The sequence below is a fragment of the Phallusia mammillata genome, chromosome 6 (genome assembly GCF_965637545.1).
Source record: "Phallusia mammillata chromosome 6, kaPhaMamm4.hap1.1, whole genome shotgun sequence".
Lineage (NCBI taxonomy): Eukaryota > Metazoa > Chordata > Ascidiacea > Phlebobranchia > Ascidiidae > Phallusia > Phallusia mammillata.
This window is the reverse complement of record NC_137257.1, coordinates 5370419-5379010: the sequence shown is the minus strand read 5'-3', so window position 1 is coordinate 5379010 and position 8592 is coordinate 5370419.

The following is an 8592-nucleotide window of genomic DNA, read 5'->3' as shown; positions in this document are numbered from 1 at the left end:
CGCAAATGGACAACAGGACACACATATACAAATTCAAATAAGGAAAATAGCTTGTCTATGTTAGATCACATTCTTTTATATTTTGCATTATATGTCAGACAGGGAAGAAATATGAATTTTTAAAACAGCTTGAATGATGAGCCAGGTTTTATTTTTTTAATTCAAAAATGATGCTTTTCCATAATAAAACATATTACTATCAGTACAACTACAAAGTACAAACCATACTCTAAATGTTAATAGCATATTAGAGAGTCTATATTACACAAATAAAAAAGTTTTTACATCCTTTTATAAAGGTTTATTTTGAAGAATAATTTTCTGAATTACGAAACTTGTTAGGCATTAAAATTTGGGCCTGAAAGCTGCTGTTAAAACTAATCCTTGTACTGTAACATAATTTGTGACACAAATCTTTTATTAAGATCGTTTACGGTATTTGTCAAATGTTTAAGTTTTTCTTTTGTTAGTGCAAAAATTAATATGCTACCTTACACTCAGGTGTTAATGGCGAGATACAAAAACCGACAGCTTAATTAAAAAGACAAAATAAACCTAGCAACAATGAAACTGTTTTTCAATTGATAAAGAGTAAAGACTAAAAAACCAGACACGGCAATTTAGAGAACACGACTTTGCTGGATAGAAATCATAGATGATAATCCTTTTCTTCCGGTGTTTTGTTTTTTAATTCCTATTTTTTGAGATATGCAGATTCTTTTAAATATTTTTTAATATTTCAGTTTATTTGATTTAACCGTTGCGACAATTAGGCACTTTTAAAACCAATTATTTGCCTATACATAACACAGAAGAATGTTACTTTTTGGCAACGCAAAAGTTATTTACATGAAATTGATATTTTAATTTTCAATGCCGCATGCCCTCAATTTTTGTTTGTAGAACAAAAATGCAGCTAAGATTTATGTGTTTGCTGACCGCTGTGTCGCAGTAAAGGTCGCATATTTTGTCAGGTTTTTACGGTAGAGGTAGAGCTATTAACAAAGGAACAACAGAGAACAGATGCTGTCAGCAAATTGCTGACTCAGCAATTATTGTCACCGCAAACGCCACTGATCTCTATAAACGCTGGTTTGCGTTACTCCGTTGAAAATGGTTGGGTGATTTAACGCAGAAACTCACAACACCGCCGGTTTGGGAATTTCCGATAGATGACGCAATGGAGAATAGGCGTTTATGGTGACAGTAATTACAGCATGCTGGGCAGAACTTGGCCGAATGGTCTAGCGCGCCTGACCCATATACAGACATAAAAAACCTGAGCGGGATTCGTCCCCGGAAGTGTCCTGGGTCGAACCCCATGAAAAAAAATTACAGCATGTTGCAACTTGCTGACTTAACAATTATTTTCACCAGAAACGCCTATTCTCCGTTGCGCCACCTACCGGAAATTTCCAAACCGGGCGTGTTGTGAGTTCCTGTGTTAGTAGCTCTACCGCGTAATGGCGGTTGCTCAAGGAAGCCTCAAAATGCATTGCGTGCAATGGGGAAAGAGTGGGAAAATGTCGATTAGGCAATTGCACAGCGAATTTTGCAAGTATTTTGTTGAGAACAATGTATTCCAGTGTGTAATGCGTAGATTGACTGTAAGGTGTACTGGGAAAACATTATCAAGTGAGTAAATCATTACTGAGTGATACAAATGTTTTTTGTGTGTGCAATATAAGTAGTTTACGTGCGTTCCTCTATATTTAAGACATGTTTACTGAGATCATTCGTAAACGCCTATGCTCTGTTGTGCCACTTACCGGAAATTCTTAACCCGGCGTGTTGCGGTAGAGCTGTTAACACCACACCTCACGGAAAAGCCACATTTAGCTAATTTTCGATAATTGACGTAAAGAGCTGAATTATTTATTTAGCGGCTGAAGGGGGGTTGGGTTGGGAAATAAGTTTTTGAAAATGTTACAATAGTAACTAAGTTATTTTGCTAGTTTTATTGAATTTTAAATGCTAATACCTTACTTCGACCCTAATAGCCCTAACCGCGAGCACTTTTGGAGATGTAACGTATTGAATGTGAAAAGTGCTGTTTGCCCCACCTATCAAAAATTAGCTAAATGTGGGTCTCCTGTGAGGTATGGTGTTAGTTGATTTTCCCGTGTCTGAGTCCCTGAGTTAGTAACTCTACCGGTTTTTACATGTACTGTAAGTTTTTTTTCCTCCGGTTTGAGGGGCTTACATTGAAGGGTGACTTACATTTTAATATCACACTGATGTTATTTCTACACTGTTTTTTGTTTTATTTCGCGTTCAAAAATGTTGTGCATGTTGGCATTACACGTCAACATACGCTTTGCTGGGTAGATGATCTGTGTGACTAGCAATTTTTGACAAATAGTGGCATGTACTCTTTATGTTATTAATCTTTAAAAAAATCGTAGTGGCAACGCCGGCGCTACGATATGTACGTCTTAGACTTGTGACGTTTATATTTCTTGGTCAAAGACAAAACGTTTACAAGTGCAATTTTTAAACATCTCCATGACCATATTGATCTTTTGTTGCAAGAAAAATTAGGCGTTTTTACCAATTAGACCTTTTAGCCAGTTGACAAACTGGATAATGGCAAGTTATTAAAGGATTATTGTTAATAGCTATTAAACCCCATGTGGGCAATATTGTCGTATAATTGTGCACTAAACTTTTCAAAATAGAGTTTTTATTTGGAATCTTATTTTTCCAACAAACAAAGATCTCGTTACTTGTTTCTAATATTTGCTGTGACGGACCCCGTTTATAAATTCATTAATTCTGCAAACTCAAAAGCTAAAGTATTACCTAAAGCTCATTTCATGAATTCTGAGACCCGAGTTGTATATGCTAAGAAACCAAACGGCTCTACTGTTTAATTTACTTGGACAAAGCGGAACGGCGGCAGAAACAGCGAAATATAATCTTGCGACATTATGTTGAGGCATTCTTAACCACAGAAAATTACATATTTATAAGCTTACGGGAATAAGAGAATCATGTATCAATCAACATGACAAATATTTCAGATCAAAATATATTCAACGTGATGTTAATATGTAGGTACAGGGAATTTAAGATTTTTTAATATTAATATACACAGGAAATGAAAATTTAAACAAGTTAAATTTTATCAGAAAATATGACATTACAATACGCATATATTACATGGTGATGCAAGCAAGTCAAATTTTACGACAGTTATTTCCTGTGAACGTATCTTGTTTTTAGATCTTTAAGTTTCAGTAACGATAAAATGAGTAAAATATTAAAAGATTTCTGTTTGGTGACTGTGGTAGCAAAATGTTTAATTGTGTGTCAATGAAATGAGGTTTTGCCGTGCTTCAACGCTGATGCAATTATAATTGTAAGGTTAGAACCAAAAGTCATGAGGTAGTCCACAACGCAATTGTGTTTACCGTAACATAGTTGTGTTTGCTTACAACATGTGGAGTTATCAAAATGACCTAATTAATCGTTTTGTGATTCCTAGACGTGTAGTTTTTCACTGTTTTTCTATCTAATGATAATTTTAAGTTAATGTTCATAGCATTTCGAAAAAATTGTCGCATCGATAGTTATTTTTAGGGTGCAACGCAAAGCGATTTTAAATTAAAAACTGCGTCTTTAATTGGACATTACATTTTGTTGAAAAGGGAGTGCTGTTACACGTTTTTCAGACAAAAATGCATTACATAACCGTTCTTTTTTATTCCTTTACATTTTGCAGCATAAGTGAGGTTTTTCCTTAATTGTCATTCAAGAGTATTCATTGCAAGAACTATAATATTCCTTGGATTTGAATACGCTTTTTAACACTTGGTATTTACCTTAGTATTTAATGCTTATGATTTAAAATAGAAATTTCCCAGTACTCTTTGCCTATTAGGTTGGGATTTTTCCGTAATTGTCACCCAAAGGCAGTGATGGGATTCAGCCGGTTCGCACCGATTCCATAGAACCGGCTCACGAAATTTTATAAGATCAGCGGACCGGTTGGCATTACTGGTTACTGCCAATGAACTTTTTGTAACAGAACCGGCTGAAAAATATGACTTTTTTGATAGAACTGGCTGACAAAATTTTGAATCCCACTACTGCCTAAAGGTAATGTGAACTGTAATATTCTTGGTAATATCTTCCGGCTTGTTAAATGACGGTGATCAGCCGGTTTGGGTTTAGTCTAGAGAGACGACAAGGTGTTTATTTTGTGAGAAATGGCGTTCATAAGCACCCTGAAAATACTATTTTAATAGCATAATGCGGAACATTTCAACAAACCATGCATAATTCATCAACATCAAGGGACAAATGCAATTTTGCCAAGACGCTAAGCAAACATCGCAGAAAAATGTCGAGCAAACTCACCAATCTCAAACCGCGAATTCTCATTAAATATTAATATGATTTCGATGGCAGGTACCGCTAAGACCAACGTCAAAGTGTGTGAGGTGATGATATTGTGAGACATTACTGAAGGTCGCGCTGTGTTCAGGAATTCGGTTTAAAAGCCTGAAAAAAACGCTTTGATACCGTTACGAAAATAATGGCTTTGTTTATTGAACGTAAAGCATCATTTTTAAAACGAAAAACTTGTATAATTAAGCGGGATTTGAATTGATTTGCAAATGTAAATTAAACACCTTTGGCGCAAAAGGAAAATAATTGGACAATCAAGGCCAAAAAATAAGAACCAATGACTGCACGGTAACAATTAAATTTATAGTAAATGGGGTTTCACTTGTTAGTTACGGACCTGCACTCTGTGGTGTAAAAAGTTGTAACTGCAGTTTCTTTACATGTCACTTAATTACTGAAAAGTTTGTTATTTGTAACCAGAGTGAAACCATGTGTTTTGCAGTTCAACACCGTTATGTAGTTTATGCTTTGCAATATCATTTTTTAAAGTTTAGTTGAAATAAACCAATCCAAAGATAAAAACAAATTTGAGTGAAAAATCGTAGCTTCTCAAAAGATACAAATTTTGCACCAACTTAAACAAACATGTGTTTTTTATTATCTCTACTTCCTTAATTGCAAACTTGCTGCGCATAGAAATATCCAGAAACACTTCGTTAGGGTTGGAACCAGTGACCATGAAATTAATACACACCACAAGACTTTTTTTAGATCAACATCAGCCATGGCACCAACATAAACAAAATAAACATTGTTTTTAGCCCAACGGATGTTCTGAACTCCAGCTAGCACTCCAGGCCTTATAAATAAATAATATTATTTGACAAAGTTGTTGAAGATTAAGATGATGTAGGGATGCAAAGTGTCCAGAAGGTTCCCGATTTGCGGTTTTTGTCGCTATAATAACGGTATTTGGGCCTAACAGGGCATGAGTTATTCATGTAATGACAGATGAGCGAAAGAAATAAACACGTGGAAGTCGCAAATGGCGCTATAAGTCCGTAAATGCTTCCTCTTAGATCGGAACTCTGATCAAATTCTGTCACTTTTGACTTCCATCTGTCAATTTGGCGCGCGGATTTCGATTTTCAAGCCAGACGGAAGATGTTTATTTTCAAACTTCGCACAGCATTTTTGACACGTGATGACTAATTACAGCCTAAAAACATTGGTTTATTTCGGCATTTGCAAATTAAAACATTATGGTAGTTTTATCTAACCATTTTATTGTAATGGTTAGAGAAAAGACAATTCTAATTCAGATAAGATGGAAATTTTCGTTAAACGCTTACAGGGTGATGAAAAAGGGAAAACCCTGAAAAAAGACATTTTTTTCTTTCAGCGCTTCAGTATACAATGGCCAGCATGTGCATTTGTCGGGCACAAATTTTAAGACCATAGTGGAGGCCCGTATAGGGAGTCTGTAAAAGTAACTTTGATATTTCTTGTATCGCAAGCTTTATGCAAGGACATTTTTTTAAATAAGGTTTAAAAATATATTAGCTGTTGCTGCCAGGCATAACATAAACTTTATAGAGCTATTCTGGCAATTGTTTGTCGTGCACTGCACTACGCGAATTCAGTGTTATTTACCCTGATGAAGGCCACTTGTATAGGACTTCGAAACGTTGGTATAAAAATACAATTGCCAGAAGAGCCCTACAAAGTTGAAGGTTTGAAAATTTTAGAAATATAGAATTCGGTAGGACTCTTTTTTCAAAATAGTAATTAGGAAAACGCAGAAACAGTAACGCAACAGGAGGTCAAAAGGCATAGGTGACAAATTTAGATTGGCCCTAGACGAAATAAATGGCTTAGGTCACTTAATTTTTGTTTCGTTTGTTTTGACAATACGTTTTAGTTTGCATGCCTGTAAATAGCAAATTTTTAAAGAATAAGTTATGTTTTTTTATTTTTCTTGATTAGTTTTTTTTCATTTAATACAAGGTAAGTTCATTAATTGTATCTTGTTTGTAATTTATCGATTGAAATTGAATTTGTTTTTTTGAAAATGATGTGTTTTATTCGCAAGCATTATTATTTTTCTGTTTTAATGCCAACTTTTAGCAATAATATCTGTATTTAAAATGGGTTTTAGGTGGTACGCGGCTCTTATAAGGCTGAGGTACACAGGTGTACAGTGTTTCAAAAATACAAAAGTTTTCAAACAACGTGTTTGGAACAAATTGATTATCAAAAGTTAGATTGGTATGTAAAATCATTTAATACTCATTATGACAATACCGCTTTTTGAAACTATACCTGAGATTTTTAAAGTGTATTGATTAGTATTTTCTGGTAAAGCATTTTATACAACGAAACGACAAAAATGTACTTTTAGTGGTAGAATAATAGATTGGTGAAAATCATATTTCAAAATGTCACCACAAAAGGGGCGACATTTAAGCTGCTACTCGATCGAATTTAAACCGATACTAATAAGGATTCCTGTTAACACGTATGAGGTCAATGTAATTACACGAAATTTAATAATTGATCGCCCTTTGGGTAATATAATACTTTTATGATCGACCACTTTTCTGCATCGCGATCCACCAAGGGGTTATGCCAGGAAGAATTGAAAAGAATTTCGCACCTCGGTGATTTGGCTTGCATTCAAGAAAGCTTTAAATTGAAAGAATTATTAAGCTAAATCGCTAAATATCAGAAATGTCATCTGGTCTAAAAAAGTCAATCATCTAAAAATCAAATCGTTTTTTCTAAAAAAAGTCAAACCATGGTTTTGATAAATGCAATTTACCAAATAAAGTCACTCATGAGCGTCAAAAAGAATCTTTATTTAGAGTAGTTTCGAGGAAAAAAAATTAGCCTAATATACATTGTTTTTGTTTTAATTGTAACTGCTGTAAAGAATAAGTTTGTCTAAGTTTCAGGATTTTTCTTGTTTGAAATACGTACTGCAGGCCAAATACAACGTTCGACTGAAAAAGAATTCGCTAATGTTAAACTGAATGTTATGCTGAAAAAAATATGTAAATTTAATCGAAAAAATAGACAGCCATAATACCAGTGATCTGCTGGGCAAATGGGTGTATGTGGTCAAATAACAAAAAATGTATTTTTTTGTGCCTGAAAACCAGTGGCTTTTATAACCACTTCCATTAGGAAACCAGTATCTTTTTGGGTAATATTTTTTTGTGGTTTGTTTTTCAATCCCTTTACCACACATACGTAACGCAGCAAAGGTTACAATGACAATTTCGTGAACACAAAGGTGAATGCAAATATTCTGGGTTTACGTACCGACATAATCCGGTTTGTCCAATACAATTGCAAGCCTTGCGGTCTGTGTCGTAACGGTGAAAAAAAAACATGCAATTAAGGCCTTGAAACAGGGGTGGGGAACCTGCACCCCGCGGGCCGCATGTGGCCCGCTTCCCTTTTTAATGTGGCCCGCGTCATAATTTTGTTAAAGTATACAAAATAGGATCTAAACAATAAAATTTTGATGTATAGATATTTCCTTGAATGATTTCGACATTATCGGTGATTTATATTCAATATCTTCCCTTTCAACATTATGAGTCAAACTTTCATAAAATTGCCATACATTCAACCACTTGCTATATTATTTGTAACGTAACAGCCACTCGATTGTCTCTCCTTGCAGTAACTAATCATTTGCCATGTGACGTTAGTTTCAAATTGATTTTAGAGCTATTAGCTTACTGTGCAAATCGTTGGATCCTTATATTGTTATTTAAAATTTGATCTTGGAAAAAAAGAAAGATCGATGGTGAAGCTAGTGTGTTCCAGAAAGAATGGCCAAACTCCCTTCTTTATAGAAATGATGGATAAACCTGTTATGCCCTGTTTGCTACAGATGTAGCAGCAAATAAAAATAAAATCAGGAGCGTTGAAATATAAAGCCACTTGAGTGTTCTGGGTATTTGATACGGAATTAAAAAAATGGCCCGCCCCAAATGTTGTGCAATTAATGCGGCCCGCAGTACTAAGTAGGTTCCCCACCCCTGCCTTAAAACAACAGCTTGTGTAGCTGGCGTAAACGTTGATGGGCACTCCATTGTAATCTAACATTTTTCTTGTTTCGAGAGCAATTTTGGTTACTTTGTTGTTAGCAGTTGATTAATTGTGAAACTTTTAATTCGTTGCGTTCGTATATTGTACCTATATTTTGTAGCTTGAGGCGTGCCCCTG